Below are 16,589 nucleotides of genomic sequence, written 5' to 3'. Positions count from 1 at the left end.
ACCGCTGCCACTTTTCCTGGCCTTGCATTTTAAAGAAGAACGTAACGTTGACCTCTTCCTTCATTAGTGCCACCTCTGTCGCAATGAGCAAGCGGATGGTATGCCACACCCTGCAGGAAAAAGGTTTCGCTTCTGACGTCTTGCTTTTCTGGACATCCAGTCTCAAGTTTCCCATCTGGAACGGCGCTCCCTGCTGCTTTGTGAAGGCTTGCTGCAAGAGCCTTCGAAACCCAGGAGCTCTTGCGTTGAGCTGTGACGCGTCCTGGGAAGACCTCCCGTTGCAGCGGAATGAGCCCCACTTCCAGGGCGTGCTGGTAGCAAATTTCCCACAGCCCACAGGGAGCAAACGATCCCAGGTGTGATGTATCACCAGGAGAGGCTGAGATGAGAGTAGGGGTTCACGCGTGTGCCCGGACCGAGGTTAATGATGGGATTAGAGCTAGGGTTAGATGCAGGGAAAGAGTGAGAGTTATAATTAGGGATAAAGCTAACAGGTGATCATTACTCGTCATGTAACATGATACAAAGGGTCAGAAGAGGAACTGATTCAGGGTTACAATTTGGACTTCGCAGACAACAGGAGCACTAAATGGTGCTGAGGGGGACTCAATAAAGTGGACCGGCCGCCTAATGTAAGCAATTGTGCACAAATATTGTACGATGACTAGCGTTGCCGGTGCTTTTTTCTTAAAGAGTCAGTTCTTGGCACCCATTCCCTACTTGACTCAGCCTAATCTTCAAGAATATTTGTCAAGAACTAAAAAAAATCCAGAAACGGTTTAACCTCCCCGTCGGGGAATTGAACCCCGGTCTCCCGCGTGACAGGCGGGGATACTGACCACTATACTAACGAGGAGACGTGAGGGCATGAAATGAACAGCTGCTGATGTCTGCACAGCATCCAGCGACCACCTAGCTGGCCTAGGGGGGTCTCATTTTCCCCCGTCAAACGGCTTGCCCGATCTAAGGCTAATTTCTTTCTTTTTATCGGCACCAGGCTTAAAACTCAGTTTAAGGCGATAGTTCCGGGCTATGTTTGACTCCAGAGTTGAATCTGTCATCCCGCATTTCCTCAGCAAATCAAGCTACCCATCTCAAGTCTCATGAGCTGAGGACGGCAAAGTCCCTGTGGGCTTAGGACAGTCAAAGAAACCCCTGGGCTGCATGCTAAGCCCCTTTTCGGCTTCACTTTCCGAATCCTGCCCTAGCTTGCGATTAGTTTTTTTCTCACTTCTTGCCCCCATCTCCCACCTTGCCTCATGGTCTCCCCTCCTCTGCGCACCTGACAGTTTGCCTGCCCTTCCACTGCCTGTCTCCAGACTTTCCAAGGAGAAAAGGCAAAGCACTAAAGCGGGCCGGGCAACGGGTCAAGTTCCGCTTTCGGCGACTAGCAGGGAGGTAGCGTGGCCGAGCGGTCTAAGGCGCTGGATTAAGGCTCCAGTCTCTTCGGAGGCGTGGGTTCAAATCCCACCGCTGCCACTTTTCCTGGCCTTGCATTTTAAAGAAGAACGTAACGTTGACCTCTTCCTTCATTAGTGCCACCTCTGTCGCAATGAGCAAGCGGATGGTATGCCACACCCTGCAGGAAAAAGGTTTCGCTTCTGACGTCTTGCTTTTCTGGACATCCAGTCTCAAGTTTCCCATCTGGAACGGCGCTCCCTGCTGCTTTGTGAAGGCTTGCTGCAAGAGCCTTCGAAACCCAGGAGCTCTTGCGTTGAGCTGTGACGCGTCCTGGGAAGACCTCCCGTTGCAGCGGAATGAGCCCCACTTCCAGGGCGTGCTGGTAGCAAATTTCCCACAGCCCACAGGGAGCAAACGATCCCAGGTGTGATGTATCACCAGGAGAGGCTGAGATGAGAGTAGGGGTTCACGCGTGTGCCCGGACCGAGGTTAATGATGGGATTAGAGCTAGGGTTAGATGCAGGGAAAGAGTGAGAGTTATAATTAGGGATAAAGCTAACAGGTGATCATTACTCGTCATGTAACATGATACAAAGGGTCAGAAGAGGAACTGATTCAGGGTTACAATTTGGACTTCGCAGACAACAGGAGCACTAAATGGTGCTGAGGGGGACTCAATAAAGTGGACCGGCCGCCTAATGTAAGCAATTGTGCACAAATATTGTACGATGACTAGCGTTGCCGGTGCTTTTTTCTTAAAGAGTCAGTTCTTGGCACCCATTCCCTACTTGACTCAGCCTAATCTTCAAGAATATTTGTCAAGAACTAAAAAAAATCCAGAAACGGTTTAACCTCCCCGTCGGGGAATTGAACCCCGGTCTCCCGCGTGACAGGCGGGGATACTGACCACTATACTAACGAGGAGACGTGAGGGCATGAAATGAACAGCTGCTGATGTCTGCACAGCATCCAGCGACCACCTAGCTGGCCTAGGGGGGTCTCATTTTCCCCCGTCAAACGGCTTGCCCGATCTAAGGCTAATTTCTTTCTTTTTATCGGCACCAGGCTTAAAACTCAGTTTAAGGCGATAGTTCCGGGCTATGTTTGACTCCAGAGTTGAATCTGTCATCCCGCATTTCCTCAGCAAATCAAGCTACCCATCTCAAGTCTCATGAGCTGAGGACGGCAAAGTCCCTGTGGGCTTAGGACAGTCAAAGAAACCCCTGGGCTGCATGCTAAGCCCCTTTTCGGCTTCACTTTCCGAATCCTGCCCTAGCTTGCGATTAGTTTTTTTCTCACTTCTTGCCCCCATCTCCCACCTTGCCTCATGGTCTCCCCTCCTCTGCGCACCTGACAGTTTGCCTGCCCTTCCACTGCCTGTCTCCAGACTTTCCAAGGAGAAAAGGCAAAGCACTAAAGCGGGCCGGGCAACGGGTCAAGTTCCGCTTTCGGCGACTAGCAGGGAGGTAGCGTGGCCGAGCGGTCTAAGGCGCTGGATTAAGGCTCCAGTCTCTTCGGAGGCGTGGGTTCAAATCCCACCGCTGCCACTTTTCCTGGCCTTGCATTTTAAAGAAGAACGTAACGTTGACCTCTTCCTTCATTAGTGCCACCTCTGTCGCAATGAGCAAGCGGATGGTATGCCACACCCTGCAGGAAAAAGGTTTCGCTTCTGACGTCTTGCTTTTCTGGACATCCAGTCTCAAGTTTCCCATCTGGAACGGCGCTCCCTGCTGCTTTGTGAAGGCTTGCTGCAAGAGCCTTCGAAACCCAGGAGCTCTTGCGTTGAGCTGTGACGCGTCCTGGGAAGACCTCCCGTTGCAGCGGAATGAGCCCCACTTCCAGGGCGTGCTGGTAGCAAATTTCCCACAGCCCACAGGGAGCAAACGATCCCAGGTGTGATGTATCACCAGGAGAGGCTGAGATGAGAGTAGGGGTTCACGCGTGTGCCCGGACCGAGGTTAATGATGGGATTAGAGCTAGGGTTAGATGCAGGGAAAGAGTGAGAGTTATAATTAGGGATAAAGCTAACAGGTGATCATTACTCGTCATGTAACATGATACAAAGGGTCAGAAGAGGAACTGATTCAGGGTTACAATTTGGACTTCGCAGACAACAGGAGCACTAAATGGTGCTGAGGGGGACTCAATAAAGTGGACCGGCCGCCTAATGTAAGCAATTGTGCACAAATATTGTACGATGACTAGCGTTGCCGGTGCTTTTTTCTTAAAGAGTCAGTTCTTGGCACCCATTCCCTACTTGACTCAGCCTAATCTTCAAGAATATTTGTCAAGAACTAAAAAAAATCCAGAAACGGTTTAACCTCCCCGTCGGGGAATTGAACCCCGGTCTCCCGCGTGACAGGCGGGGATACTGACCACTATACTAACGAGGAGACGTGAGGGCATGAAATGAACAGCTGCTGATGTCTGCACAGCATCCAGCGACCACCTAGCTGGCCTAGGGGGGTCTCATTTTCCCCCGTCAAACGGCTTGCCCGATCTAAGGCTAATTTCTTTCTTTTTATCGGCACCAGGCTTAAAACTCAGTTTAAGGCGATAGTTCCGGGCTATGTTTGACTCCAGAGTTGAATCTGTCATCCCGCATTTCCTCAGCAAATCAAGCTACCCATCTCAAGTCTCATGAGCTGAGGACGGCAAAGTCCCTGTGGGCTTAGGACAGTCAAAGAAACCCCTGGGCTGCATGCTAAGCCCCTTTTCGGCTTCACTTTCCGAATCCTGCCCTAGCTTGCGATTAGTTTTTTTCTCACTTCTTGCCCCCATCTCCCACCTTGCCTCATGGTCTCCCCTCCTCTGCGCACCTGACAGTTTGCCTGCCCTTCCACTGCCTGTCTCCAGACTTTCCAAGGAGAAAAGGCAAAGCACTAAAGCGGGCCGGGCAACGGGTCAAGTTCCGCTTTCTGCGACTAGCAGGGAGGTAGCGTGGCCGAGCGGTCTAAGGCGCTGGATTAAGGCTCCAGTCTCTTCGGAGGCGTGGGTTCAAATCCCACCGCTGCCACTTTTCCTGGCCTTGCATTTTAAAGAAGAACGTAACGTTGACCTCTTCCTTCATTAGTGCCACCTCTGTCGCAATGAGCAAGCGGATGGTATGCCACACCCTGCAGGAAAAAGGTTTCGCTTCTGACGTCTTGCTTTTCTGGACATCCAGTCTCAAGTTTCCCATCTGGAACGGCGCTCCCTGCTGCTTTGTGAAGGCTTGCTGCAAGAGCCTTCGAAACCCAGGAGCTCTTGCGTTGAGCTGTGACGCGTCCTGGGAAGACCTCCCGTTGCAGCGGAATGAGCCCCACTTCCAGGGCGTGCTGGTAGCAAATTTCCCACAGCCCACAGGGAGCAAACGATCCCAGGTGTGATGTATCACCAGGAGAGGCTGAGATGAGAGTAAGGGTTCACGCGTGTGCCCGGACCGAGGTTAATGATGGGATTAGAGCTAGGGTTAGATGCAGGGAAAGAGTGAGAGTTATAATTAGGGATAAAGCTAACAGGTGATCATTACTCGTCATGTAACATGATACAAAGGGTCAGAAGAGGAACTGATTCAGGGTTACAATTTGGACTTCGCAGACAACAGGAGCACTAAATGGTGCTGAGGGGGACTCAATAAAGTGGACCGGCCGCCTAATGTAAGCAATTGTGCACAAATATTGTACGATGACTAGCGTTGCCGGTGCTTTTTTCTTAAAGAGTCAGTTCTTGGCACCCATTCCCTACTTGACTCAGCCTAATCTTCAAGAATATTTGTCAAGAACTAAAAAAAATCCAGAAAAGGTTTAACCTCCCCGTCGGGGAATTGAACCCCGGTCTCCCGCGTGACAGGCGGGGATACTGACCACTATACTAACGAGGAGACGTGAGGGCATGAAATGAACAGCTGCTGATGTCTGCACAGCATCCAGCGACCACCTAGCTGGCCTAGGGGGTCTCATTTTCCCCCGTCAAACGGCTTGCCCGATCTAAGGCTAATTTCTTTCTTTTTATCGGCACCAGGCTTAAAACTCAGTTTAAGGCGATAGTTCCGGGCTATGTTTGACTCCAGAGTTGAATCTGTCATCCCGCATTTCCTCAGCAAATCAAGCTACCCATCTCAAGTCTCATGAGCTGAGGACGGCAAAGTCCCTGTGGGCTTAGGACAGTCAAAGAAACCCCTGGGCTGCATGCTAAGCCCCTTTTCGGCTTCACTTTCCGAATCCTGCCCTAGCTTGCGATTAATTTTTTTCTCACTTCTTGCCCCCATCTCCCACCTTGCCTCATGGTCTCCCCTCCTCTGCGCACCTGACAGTTTGCCTGCCCTTCCACTGCCTGTCTCCAGACTTTCCAAGGAGAAAAGGCAAAGCACTAAAGCGGGCCGGGCAACGGGTCAAGTTCCGCTTTCGGCGTCTAGCAGGGAGGTAGCGTGGCCGAGCGGTCTAAGGCGCTGGATTAAGGCTCCAGTCTCTTCGGAGGCGTGGGTTCAAATCCCACCGCTGCCACTTTTCCTGGCCTTGCATTTTAAAGAAGAACGTAACGTTGACCTCTTCCTTCATTAGTGCCACCTCTGTCGCAATGAGCAAGCGGATGGTATGCCACACCCTGCAGGAAAAAGGTTTCGCTTCTGACGTCTTGCTTTTCTGGACATCCAGTCTCAAGTTTCCCATCTGGAACGGCGCTCCCTGCTGCTTTGTGAAGGCTTGCTGCAAAAGCCTTCGAAACCCAGGAGCTCTTGCGTTGAGCTGTGACGCGTCCTGGGAAGACCTCCCGTTGCAGCGGAATGAGCCCCACTTCCAGGGCGTGCTGGTAGCAAATTTCCCACAGCCCACAGGGAGCAAACGATCCCAGGTGTGATGTATCACCAGGAGAGGCTGAGATGAGAGTAAGGGTTCACGCGTGTGCCCGGACCGAGGTTAATGATGGGATTAGAGCTAGGGTTAGATGCAGGGAAAGAGTGAGAGTTATAATTAGGGATAAAGCTAACAGGTGATCATTACTCGTCATGTAACATGATACAAAGGGTCAGAAGAGGAACTGATTCAGGGTTACAATTTGGACTTCGCAGACAACAGGAGCACTAAATGGTGCTGAGGGGGACTCAATAAAGTGGACCGGCCGCCTAATGTAAGCAATTGTGCACAAATATTGTACGATGACTAGCGTTGCCGGTGCTTTTTTCTTAAAGAGTCAGTTCTTGGCACCCATTCCCTACTTGACTCAGCCTAATCTTCAAGAATATTTGTCAAGAACTAAAAAAAATCCAGAAAAGGTTTAACCTCCCCGTCGGGGAATTGAACCCCGGTCTCCCGCGTGACAGGCGGGGATACTGACCACTATACTAACGTGGAGACGTGAGGGCATGAAATGAACAGCTGCTGATGTCTGCACAGCATCCAGCGACCACCTAGCTGGCCTAGGGGGTCTCATTTTCCCCCGTCAAACGGCTTGCCCGATCTAAGGCTAATTTCTTTCTTTTTATCGGCACCAGGCTTAAAACTCAGTTTAAGGCGATAGTTCCGGGCTATGTTTGACTCCAGAGTTGAATCTGTCATCCCGCATTTCCTCAGCAAATCAAGCTACCCATCTCAAGTCTCATGAGCTGAGGACGGCAAAGTCCCTGTGGGCTTAGGACAGTCAAAGAAACCCCTGGGCTGCATGCTAAGCCCCTTTTCGGCTTCACTTTCCGAATCCTGCCCTAGCTTGCGATTAGTTTTTTTCTCACTTCTTGCCCCCATCTCCCACCTTGCCTCATGGTCTCCCCTCCTCTGCGCACCTGACAGTTTGCCTGCCCTTCCACTGCCTGTCTCCAGACTTTCCAAGGAGAAAAGGCAAAGCACTAAAGCGGGCCGGGCAACGGGTCAAGTTCCGCTTTCGGCGACTAGCAGGGAGGTAGCGTGGCCGAGCGGTCTAAGGCGCTGGATTAAGGCTCCAGTCTCTTCGGAGGCGTGGGTTCAAATCCCACCGCTGCCACTTTTCCTGGCCTTGCATTTTAAAGAAGAACGTAACGTTGACCTCTTCCTTCATTAGTGCCACCTCTGTCGCAATGAGCAAGCGGATGGTATGCCACACCCTGCAGGAAAAAGGTTTCGCTTCTGACGTCTTGCTTTTCTGGACATCCAGTCTCAAGTTTCCCATCTGGAACGGCGCTCCCTGCTGCTTTGTGAAGGCTTGCTGCAAGAGCCTTCGAAACCCAGGAGCTCTTGCGTTGAGCTGTGACGCGTCCTGGGAAGACCTCCCGTTGCAGCGGAATGAGCCCCACTTCCAGGGCGTGCTGGTAGCAAATTTCCCACAGCCCACAGGGAGCAAACGATCCCAGGTGTGATGTATCACCAGGAGAGGCTGAGATGAGAGTAGGGGTTCACGCGTGTGCCCGGACCGAGGTTAATGATGGGATTAGAGCTAGGGTTAGATGCAGGGAAAGAGTGAGAGTTATAATTAGGGATAAAGCTAACAGGTGATCATTACTCGTCATGTAACATGATACAAAGGGTCAGAAGAGGAACTGATTCAGGGTTACAATTTGGACTTCGCAGACAACAGGAGCACTAAATGGTGCTGAGGGGGACTCAATAAAGTGGACCGGCCGCCTAATGTAAGCAATTGTGCACAAATATTGTACGATGACTAGCGTTGCCGGTGCTTTTTTCTTAAAGAGTCAGTTCTTGGCACCCATTCCCTACTTGACTCAGCCTAATCTTCAAGAATATTTGTCAAGAACTAAAAAAAATCCAGAAAAGGTTTAACCTCCCCGTCGGGGAATTGAACCCCGGTCTCCCGCGTGACAGGCGGGGATACTGACCACTATACTAACGAGGAGACGTGAGGGCATGAAATGAACAGCTGCTGATGTCTGCACAGCATCCAGCGACCACCTAGCTGGCCTAGGGGGTCTCATTTCCCCCCGTCAAACGGCTTGCCCGATCTAAGGCTAATTTCTTTCTTTTTATCGGCACCAGGCTTAAAACTCAGTTTAAGGCGATAGTTCCGGGCTATGTTTGACTCCAGAGTTGAATCTGTCATCCCGCATTTCCTCAGCAAATCAAGCTACCCATCTCAAGTCTCATGAGCTGAGGACGGCAAAGTCCCTGTGGGCTTAGGACAGTCAAAGAAACCCCTGGGCTGCATGCTAAGCCCCTTTTCGGCTTCACTTTCCGAATCCTGCCCTAGCTTGCGATTAGTTTTTTTCTCACTTCTTGCCCCCATCTCCCACCTTGCCTCATGGTCTCCCCTCCTCTGCGCACCTGACAGTTTGCCTGCCCTTCCACTGCCTGTCTCCAGACTTTCCAAGGAGAAAAGGCAAAGCACTAAAGCGGGCCGGGCAACGGGTCAAGTTCCGCTTTCGGCGACTAGCAGGGAGGTAGCGTGGCCGAGCGGTCTAAGGCGCTGGATTAAGGCTCCAGTCTCTTCGGAGGCGTGGGTTCAAATCCCACCGCTGCCACTTTTCCTGGCCTTGCATTTTAAAGAAGAACGTAACGTTGACCTCTTCCTTCATTAGTGCCACCTCTGTCGCAATGAGCAAGCGGATGGTATGCCACACCCTGCAGGAAAAAGGTTTCGCTTCTGACGTCTTGCTTTTCTGGACATCCAGTCTCAAGTTTCCCATCTGGAACGGCGCTCCCTGCTGCTTTGTGAAGGCTTGCTGCAAGAGCCTTCGAAACCCAGGAGCTCTTGCGTTGAGCTGTGACGCGTCCTGGGAAGACCTCCCGTTGCAGCGGAATGAGCCCCACTTCCAGGGCGTGCTGGTAGCAAATTTCCCACAGCCCACAGGGAGCAAACGATCCCAGGTGTGATGTATCACCAGGAGAGGCTGAGATGAGAGTAGGGGTTCACGCGTGTGCCCGGACCGAGGTTAATGATGGGATTAGAGCTAGGGTTAGATGCAGGGAAAGAGTGAGAGTTATAATTAGGGATAAAGCTAACAGGTGATCATTACTCGTCATGTAACATGATACAAAGGGTCAGAAGAGGAACTGATTCAGGGTTACAATTTGGACTTCGCAGACAACAGGAGCACTAAATGGTGCTGAGGGGGACTCAATAAAGTGGACCGGCCGCCTAATGTAAGCAATTGTGCACAAATATTGTACGATGACTAGCGTTGCCGGTGCTTTTTTCTTAAAGAGTCAGTTCTTGGCACCCATTCCCTACTTGACTCAGCCTAATCTTCAAGAATATTTGTCAAGAACTAAAAAAAATCCAGAAACGGTTTAACCTCCCCGTCGGGGAATTGAACCCCGGTCTCCCGCGTGACAGGCGGGGATACTGACCACTATACTAACGAGGAGACGTGAGGGCATGAAATGAACAGCTGCTGATGTCTGCACAGCATCCAGCGACCACCTAGCTGGCCTAGGGGGGTCTCATTTTCCCCCGTCAAACGGCTTGCCCGATCTAAGGCTAATTTCTTTCTTTTTATCGGCACCAGGCTTAAAACTCAGTTTAAGGCGATAGTTCCGGGCTATGTTTGACTCCAGAGTTGAATCTGTCATCCCGCATTTCCTCAGCAAATCAAGCTACCCATCTCAAGTCTCATGAGCTGAGGACGGCAAAGTCCCTGTGGGCTTAGGACAGTCAAAGAAACCCCTGGGCTGCATGCTAAGCCCCTTTTCGGCTTCACTTTCCGAATCCTGCCCTAGCTTGCGATTAGTTTTTTTCTCACTTCTTGCCCCCATCTCCCACCTTGCCTCATGGTCTCCCCTCCTCTGCGCACCTGACAGTTTGCCTGCCCTTCCACTGCCTGTCTCCAGACTTTCCAAGGAGAAAAGGCAAAGCACTAAAGCGGGCCGGGCAACGGGTCAAGTTCCGCTTTCGGCGACTAGCAGGGAGGTAGCGTGGCCGAGCGGTCTAAGGCGCTGGATTAAGGCTCCAGTCTCTTCGGAGGCGTGGGTTCAAATCCCACCGCTGCCACTTTTCCTGGCCTTGCATTTTAAAGAAGAACGTAACGTTGACCTCTTCCTTCATTAGTGCCACCTCTGTCGCAATGAGCAAGCGGATGGTATGCCACACCCTGCAGGAAAAAGGTTTCGCTTCTGACGTCTTGCTTTTCTGGACATCCAGTCTCAAGTTTCCCATCTGGAACGGCGCTCCCTGCTGCTTTGTGAAGGCTTGCTGCAAGAGCCTTCGAAACCCAGGAGCTCTTGCGTTGAGCTGTGACGCGTCCTGGGAAGACCTCCCGTTGCAGCGGAATGAGCCCCACTTCCAGGGCGTGCTGGTAGCAAATTTCCCACAGCCCACAGGGAGCAAACGATCCCAGGTGTGATGTATCACCAGGAGAGGCTGAGATGAGAGTAGGGGTTCACGCGTGTGCCCGGACCGAGGTTAATGATGGGATTAGAGCTAGGGTTAGATGCAGGGAAAGAGTGAGAGTTATAATTAGGGATAAAGCTAACAGGTGATCATTACTCGTCATGTAACATGATACAAAGGGTCAGAAGAGGAACTGATTCAGGGTTACAATTTGGACTTCGCAGACAACAGGAGCACTAAATGGTGCTGAGGGGGACTCAATAAAGTGGACCGGCCGCCTAATGTAAGCAATTGTGCACAAATATTGTACGATGACTAGCGTTGCCGGTGCTTTTTTCTTAAAGAGTCAGTTCTTGGCACCCATTCCCTACTTGACTCAGCCTAATCTTCAAGAATATTTGTCAAGAACTAAAAAAAATCCAGAAAAGGTTTAACCTCCCCGTCGGGGAATTGAACCCCGGTCTCCCGCGTGACAGGCGGGGATACTGACCACTATACTAACGAGGAGACGTGAGGGCATGAAATGAACAGCTGCTGATGTCTGCACAGCATCCAGCGACCACCTAGCTGGCCTAGGGGGTCTCATTTTCCCCCGTCAAACGGCTTGCCCGATCTAAGGCTAATTTCTTTCTTTTTATCGGCACCAGGCTTAAAACTCAGTTTAAGGCGATAGTTCCGGGCTATGTTTGACTCCAGAGTTGAATCTGTCATCCCGCATTTCCTCAGCAAATCAAGCTACCCATCTCAAGTCTCATGAGCTGAGGACGGCAAAGTCCCTGTGGGCTTAGGACAGTCAAAGAAACCCCTGGGCTGCATGCTAAGCCCCTTTTCGGCTTCACTTTCCGAATCCTGCCCTAGCTTGCGATTAGTTTTTTTCTCACTTCTTGCCCCCATCTCCCACCTTGCCTCATGGTCTCCCCTCCTCTGCGCACCTGACAGTTTGCCTGCCCTTCCACTGCCTGTCTCCAGACTTTCCAAGGAGAAAAGGCAAAGCACTAAAGCGGGCCGGGCAACGGTTCAAGTTCCGCTTTCGGCAACTAGCAGGGAGGTAGCGTGGCCGAGCGGTCTAAGGCGCTGGATTAAGGCTCCAGTCTCTTCGGAGGCGTGGGTTCAAATCCCACCGCTGCCACTTTTCCTGGCCTTGCATTTTAAAGAAGAACGTAACGTTGACCTCTTCCTTCATTAGTGCCACCTCTGTCGCAATGAGCAAGCGGATGGTATGCCACACCCTGCAGGAAAAAGGTTTCGCTTCTGACGTCTTGCTTTTCTGGACATCCAGTCTCAAGTTTCCCATCTGGAACGGCGCTCCCTGCTGCTTTGTGAAGGCTTGCTGCAAGAGCCTTCGAAACCCAGGAGCTCTTGCGTTGAGCTGTGACGCGTCCTGGGAAGACCTCCCGTTGCAGCGGAATGAGCCCCACTTCCAGGGCGTGCTGGTAGCAAATTTCCCACAGCCCACAGGGAGCAAACGATCCCAGGTGTGATGTATCACCAGGAGAGGCTGAGATGAGAGTAGGGGTTCACGCGTGTGCCCGGACCGAGGTTAATGATGGGATTAGAGCTAGGGTTAGATGCAGGGAAAGAGTGAGAGTTATAATTAGGGATAAAGCTAACAGGTGATCATTACTCGTCATGTAACATGATACAAAGGGTCAGAAGAGGAACTGATTCAGGGTTACAATTTGGACTTCGCAGACAACAGGAGCACTAAATGGTGCTGAGGGGGACTCAATAAAGTGGACCGGCCGCCTAATGTAAGCAATTGTGCACAAATATTGTACGATGACTAGCGTTGCCGGTGCTTTTTTCTTAAAGAGTCAGTTCTTGGCACCCATTCCCTACTTGACTCAGCCTAATCTTCAAGAATATTTGTCAAGAACTAAAAAAAATCCAGAAACGGTTTAACCTCCCCGTCGGGGAATTGAACCCCGGTCTCCCGCGTGACAGGCGGGGACACTGACCACTATACTAACGAGGAGACGTGAGGGCATGAAATGAACAGCTGCTGATGTCTGCACAGCATCCAGCGACCACCTAGCTGGCCTAGGGGGGTCTCATTTTCCCCCGTCAAACGGCTTGCCCGATCTAAGGCTAATTTCTTTCTTTTTATCGGCACCAGGCTTAAAACTCAGTTTAAGGCGATAGTTCCGGGCTATGTTTGACTCCAGAGTTGAATCTGTCATCCCGCATTTCCTCAGCAAATCAAGCTACCCATCTCAAGTCTCATGAGCTGAGGACGGCAAAGTCCCTGTGGGCTTAGGACAGTCAAAGAAACCCCTGGGCTGCATGCTAAGCCCCTTTTCGGCTTCACTTTCCGAATCCTGCCCTAGCTTGCGATTAGTTTTTTTCTCACTTCTTGCCCCCATCTCCCACCTTGCCTCATGGTCTCCCCTCCTCTGCGCACCTGACAGTTTGCCTGCCCTTCCACTGCCTGTCTCCAGACTTTCCAAGGAGAAAAGGCAAAGCACTAAAGCGGGCCGGGCAACGGGTCAAGTTCCGCTTTCGGCGACTAGCAGGGAGGTAGCGTGGCCGAGCGGTCTAAGGCGCTGGATTAAGGCTCCAGTCTCTTCGGAGGCGTGGGTTCAAATCCCACCGCTGCCACTTTTCCTGGCCTTGCATTTTAAAGAAGAACGTAACGTTGACCTCTTCCTTCATTAGTGCCACCTCTGTCGCAATGAGCAAGCGGATGGTATGCCACACCCTGCAGGAAAAAGGTTTCGCTTCTGACGTCTTGCTTTTCTGGACATCCAGTCTCAAGTTTCCCATCTGGAACGGCGCTCCCTGCTGCTTTGTGAAGGCTTGCTGCAAGAGCCTTCGAAACCCAGGAGCTCTTGCGTTGAGCTGTGACGCGTCCTGGGAAGACCTCCCGTTGCAGCGGAATGAGCCCCACTTCCAGGGCGTGCTGGTAGCAAATTTCCCACAGCCCACAGGGAGCAAACGATCCCAGGTGTGATGTATCACCAGGAGAGGCTGAGATGAGAGTAGGGGTTCACGCGTGTGCCCGGACCGAGGTTAATGATGGGATTAGAGCTAGGGTTAGATGCAGGGAAAGAGTGAGAGTTATAATTAGGGATAAAGCTAACAGGTGATCATTACTCGTCATGTAACATGATACAAAGGGTCAGAAGAGGAACTGATTCAGGGTTACAATTTGGACTTCGCAGACAACAGGAGCACTAAATGGTGCTGAGGGGGACTCAATAAAGTGGACCGGCCGCCTAATGTAAGCAATTGTGCACAAATATTGTACGATGACTAGCGTTGCCGGTGCTTTTTTCTTAAAGAGTCAGTTCTTGGCACCCATTCCCTACTTGACTCAGCCTAATCTTCAAGAATATTTGTCAAGAACTAAAAAAAATCCAGAAACGGTTTAACCTCCCCGTCGGGGAATTGAACCCCGGTCTCCCGCGTGACAGGCGGGGATACTGACCACTATACTAACGAGGAGACGTGAGGGCATGAAATGAACAGCTGCTGATGTCTGCACAGCATCCAGCGACCACCTAGCTGGCCTAGGGGGGTCTCATTTTCCCCCGTCAAACGGCTTGCCCGATCTAAGGCTAATTTCTTTCTTTTTATCGGCACCAGGCTTAAAACTCAGTTTAAGGCGATAGTTCCGGGCTATGTTTGACTCCAGAGTTGAATCTGTCATCCCGCATTTCCTCAGCAAATCAAGCTACCCATCTCAAGTCTCATGAGCTGAGGACGGCAAAGTCCCTGTGGGCTTAGGACAGTCAAAGAAACCCCTGGGCTGCATGCTAAGCCCCTTTTCGGCTTCACTTTCCGAATCCTGCCCTAGCTTGCGATTAGTTTTTTTCTCACTTCTTGCCCCCATCTCCCACCTTGCCTCATGGTCTCCCCTCCTCTGCGCACCTGACAGTTTGCCTGCCCTTCCACTGCCTGTCTCCAGACTTTCCAAGGAGAAAAGGCAAAGCACTAAAGCGGGCCGGGCAACGGGTCAAGTTCCGCTTTCGGCGACTAGCAGGGAGGTAGCGTGGCCGAGCGGTCTAAGGCGCTGGATTAAGGCTCCAGTCTCTTCGGAGGCGTGGGTTCAAATCCCACCGCTGCCACTTTTCCTGGCCTTGCATTTTAAAGAAGAACGTAACGTTGACCTCTTCCTTCATTAGTGCCACCTCTGTCGCAATGAGCAAGCGGATGGTATGCCACACCCTGCAGGAAAAAGGTTTCGCTTCTGACGTCTTGCTTTTCTGGACATCCAGTCTCAAGTTTCCCATCTGGAACGGCGCTCCCTGCTGCTTTGTGAAGGCTTGCTGCAAGAGCCTTCGAAACCCAGGAGCTCTTGCGTTGAGCTGTGACGCGTCCTGGGAAGACCTCCCGTTGCAGCGGAATGAGCCCCACTTCCAGGGCGTGCTGGTAGCAAATTTCCCACAGCCCACAGGGAGCAAACGATCCCAGGTGTGATGTATCACCAGGAGAGGCTGAGATGAGAGTAGGGGTTCACGCGTGTGCCCGGACCGAGGTTAATGATGGGATTAGAGCTAGGGTTAGATGCAGGGAAAGAGTGAGAGTTATAATTAGGGATAAAGCTAACAGGTGATCATTACTCGTCATGTAACATGATACAAAGGGTCAGAAGAGGAACTGATTCAGGGTTACAATTTGGACTTCGCAGACAACAGGAGCACTAAATGGTGCTGAGGGGGACTCAATAAAGTGGACCGGCCGCCTAATGTAAGCAATTGTGCACAAATATTGTACGATGACTAGCGTTGCCGGTGCTTTTTTCTTAAAGAGTCAGTTCTTGGCACCCATTCCCTACTTGACTCAGCCTAATCTTCAAGAATATTTGTCAAGAACTAAAAAAAATCCAGAAAAGGTTTAACCTCCCCGTCGGGGAATTGAACCCCGGTCTCCCGCGTGACAGGCGGGGATACTGACCACTATACTAACGAGGAGACGTGAGGGCATGAAATGAACAGCTGCTGATGTCTGCACAGCATCCAGCGACCACCTAGCTGGCCTAGGGGGTCTCATTTTCCCCCGTCAAACGGCTTGCCCGATCTAAGGCTAATTTCTTTCTTTTTATCGGCACCAGGCTTAAAACTCAGTTTAAGGCGATAGTTCCGGGCTATGTTTGACTCCAGAGTTGAATCTGTCATCCCGCATTTCCTCAGCAAATCAAGCTACCCATCTCAAGTCTCATGAGCTGAGGACGGCAAAGTCCCTGTGGGCTTAGGACAGTCAAAGAAACCCCTGGGCTGCATGCTAAGCCCCTTTTCGGCTTCACTTTCCGAATCCTGCCCTAGCTTGCGATTAGTTTTTTTCTCACTTCTTGCCCCCATCTCCCACCTTGCCTCATGGTCTCCCCTCCTCTGCGCACCTGACAGTTTGCCTGCCCTTCCACTGCCTGTCTCCAGACTTTCCAAGGAGAAAAGGCAAAGCACTAAAGCGGGCCGGGCAACGGTTCAAGTTCCGCTTTCGGCAACTAGCAGGGAGGTAGCGTGGCCGAGCGGTCTAAGGCGCTGGATTAAGGCTCCAGTCTCTTCGGAGGCGTGGGTTCAAATCCCACCGCTGCCACTTTTCCTGGCCTTGCATTTTAAAGAAGAACGTAACGTTGACCTCTTCCTTCATTAGTGCCACCTCTGTCGCAATGAGCAAGCGGATGGTATGCCACACCCTGCAGGAAAAAGGTTTCGCTTCTGACGTCTTGCTTTTCTGGACATCCAGTCTCAAGTTTCCCATCTGGAACGGCGCTCCCTGCTGCTTTGTGAAGGCTTGCTGCAAGAGCCTTCGAAACCCAGGAGCTCTTGCGTTGAGCTGTGACGCGTCCTGGGAAGACCTCCCGTTGCAGCGGAATGAGCCCCACTTCCAGGGCGTGCTGGTAGCAAATTTCCCACAGCCCACAGGGAGCAAACGATCCCAGGTGTGATGTATCACCAGGAGAGGCTGAGATGAGAGTAGGGGTTCACGCGTGTGCCCGGACCGAGGTTAATGATGGGATT

At 51.6% G+C, this 16,589-nt stretch overlaps 9 non-coding genes across 9 annotated transcripts; all 9 read right to left on the bottom strand.

Annotated features, from left to right (window-relative positions):
• Positions 1 to 784: 784 nt before the first annotated feature.
• On the bottom strand, positions 785 to 856 carry TRNAD-GUC (transfer RNA aspartic acid (anticodon GUC)). The gene has a single exon. It is a non-coding gene; the product is annotated as a tRNA-Asp (tRNA).
• A 1,397-nt stretch (positions 857 to 2,253) lies between these two features.
• On the bottom strand, positions 2,254 to 2,325 carry TRNAD-GUC (transfer RNA aspartic acid (anticodon GUC)). Its single transcript has one exon. It is a non-coding gene; the product is annotated as a tRNA-Asp (tRNA).
• Positions 2,326 to 3,722: 1,397 nt separating this feature from the next.
• Positions 3,723 to 3,794, bottom strand: TRNAD-GUC (transfer RNA aspartic acid (anticodon GUC)). Its single transcript has one exon. It is a non-coding gene; the product is annotated as a tRNA-Asp (tRNA).
• Positions 3,795 to 5,191: 1,397 nt separating this feature from the next.
• TRNAD-GUC (transfer RNA aspartic acid (anticodon GUC)) lies at positions 5,192 to 5,263 on the bottom strand. Its single transcript has one exon. It is a non-coding gene; the product is annotated as a tRNA-Asp (tRNA).
• Positions 5,264 to 8,127: 2,864 nt separating this feature from the next.
• Positions 8,128 to 8,199, bottom strand: TRNAD-GUC (transfer RNA aspartic acid (anticodon GUC)). The gene has a single exon. It is a non-coding gene; the product is annotated as a tRNA-Asp (tRNA).
• Positions 8,200 to 9,595: 1,396 nt separating this feature from the next.
• TRNAD-GUC (transfer RNA aspartic acid (anticodon GUC)) lies at positions 9,596 to 9,667 on the bottom strand. Its single transcript has one exon. It is a non-coding gene; the product is annotated as a tRNA-Asp (tRNA).
• Positions 9,668 to 11,064: 1,397 nt separating this feature from the next.
• TRNAD-GUC (transfer RNA aspartic acid (anticodon GUC)) lies at positions 11,065 to 11,136 on the bottom strand. Its single transcript has one exon. It is a non-coding gene; the product is annotated as a tRNA-Asp (tRNA).
• A 2,865-nt stretch (positions 11,137 to 14,001) lies between these two features.
• Positions 14,002 to 14,073, bottom strand: TRNAD-GUC (transfer RNA aspartic acid (anticodon GUC)). The gene has a single exon. It is a non-coding gene; the product is annotated as a tRNA-Asp (tRNA).
• Positions 14,074 to 15,470: 1,397 nt separating this feature from the next.
• TRNAD-GUC (transfer RNA aspartic acid (anticodon GUC)) lies at positions 15,471 to 15,542 on the bottom strand. Its single transcript has one exon. It is a non-coding gene; the product is annotated as a tRNA-Asp (tRNA).
• Between the last annotated feature and the right edge of the window lie 1,047 nt (positions 15,543 to 16,589).

The sequence above is a fragment of the Ambystoma mexicanum genome, chromosome 1p (genome assembly GCF_040938575.1).
Source record: "Ambystoma mexicanum isolate Mex_15411 chromosome 1p, UKY_AmexF1_1, whole genome shotgun sequence".
In the NCBI taxonomy this organism is placed as follows: domain Eukaryota; kingdom Metazoa; phylum Chordata; class Amphibia; order Caudata; family Ambystomatidae; genus Ambystoma; species Ambystoma mexicanum.
Note: the sequence above shows the minus strand (reverse complement) of the source record. Positions and strands in the feature narration are given on the sequence as shown.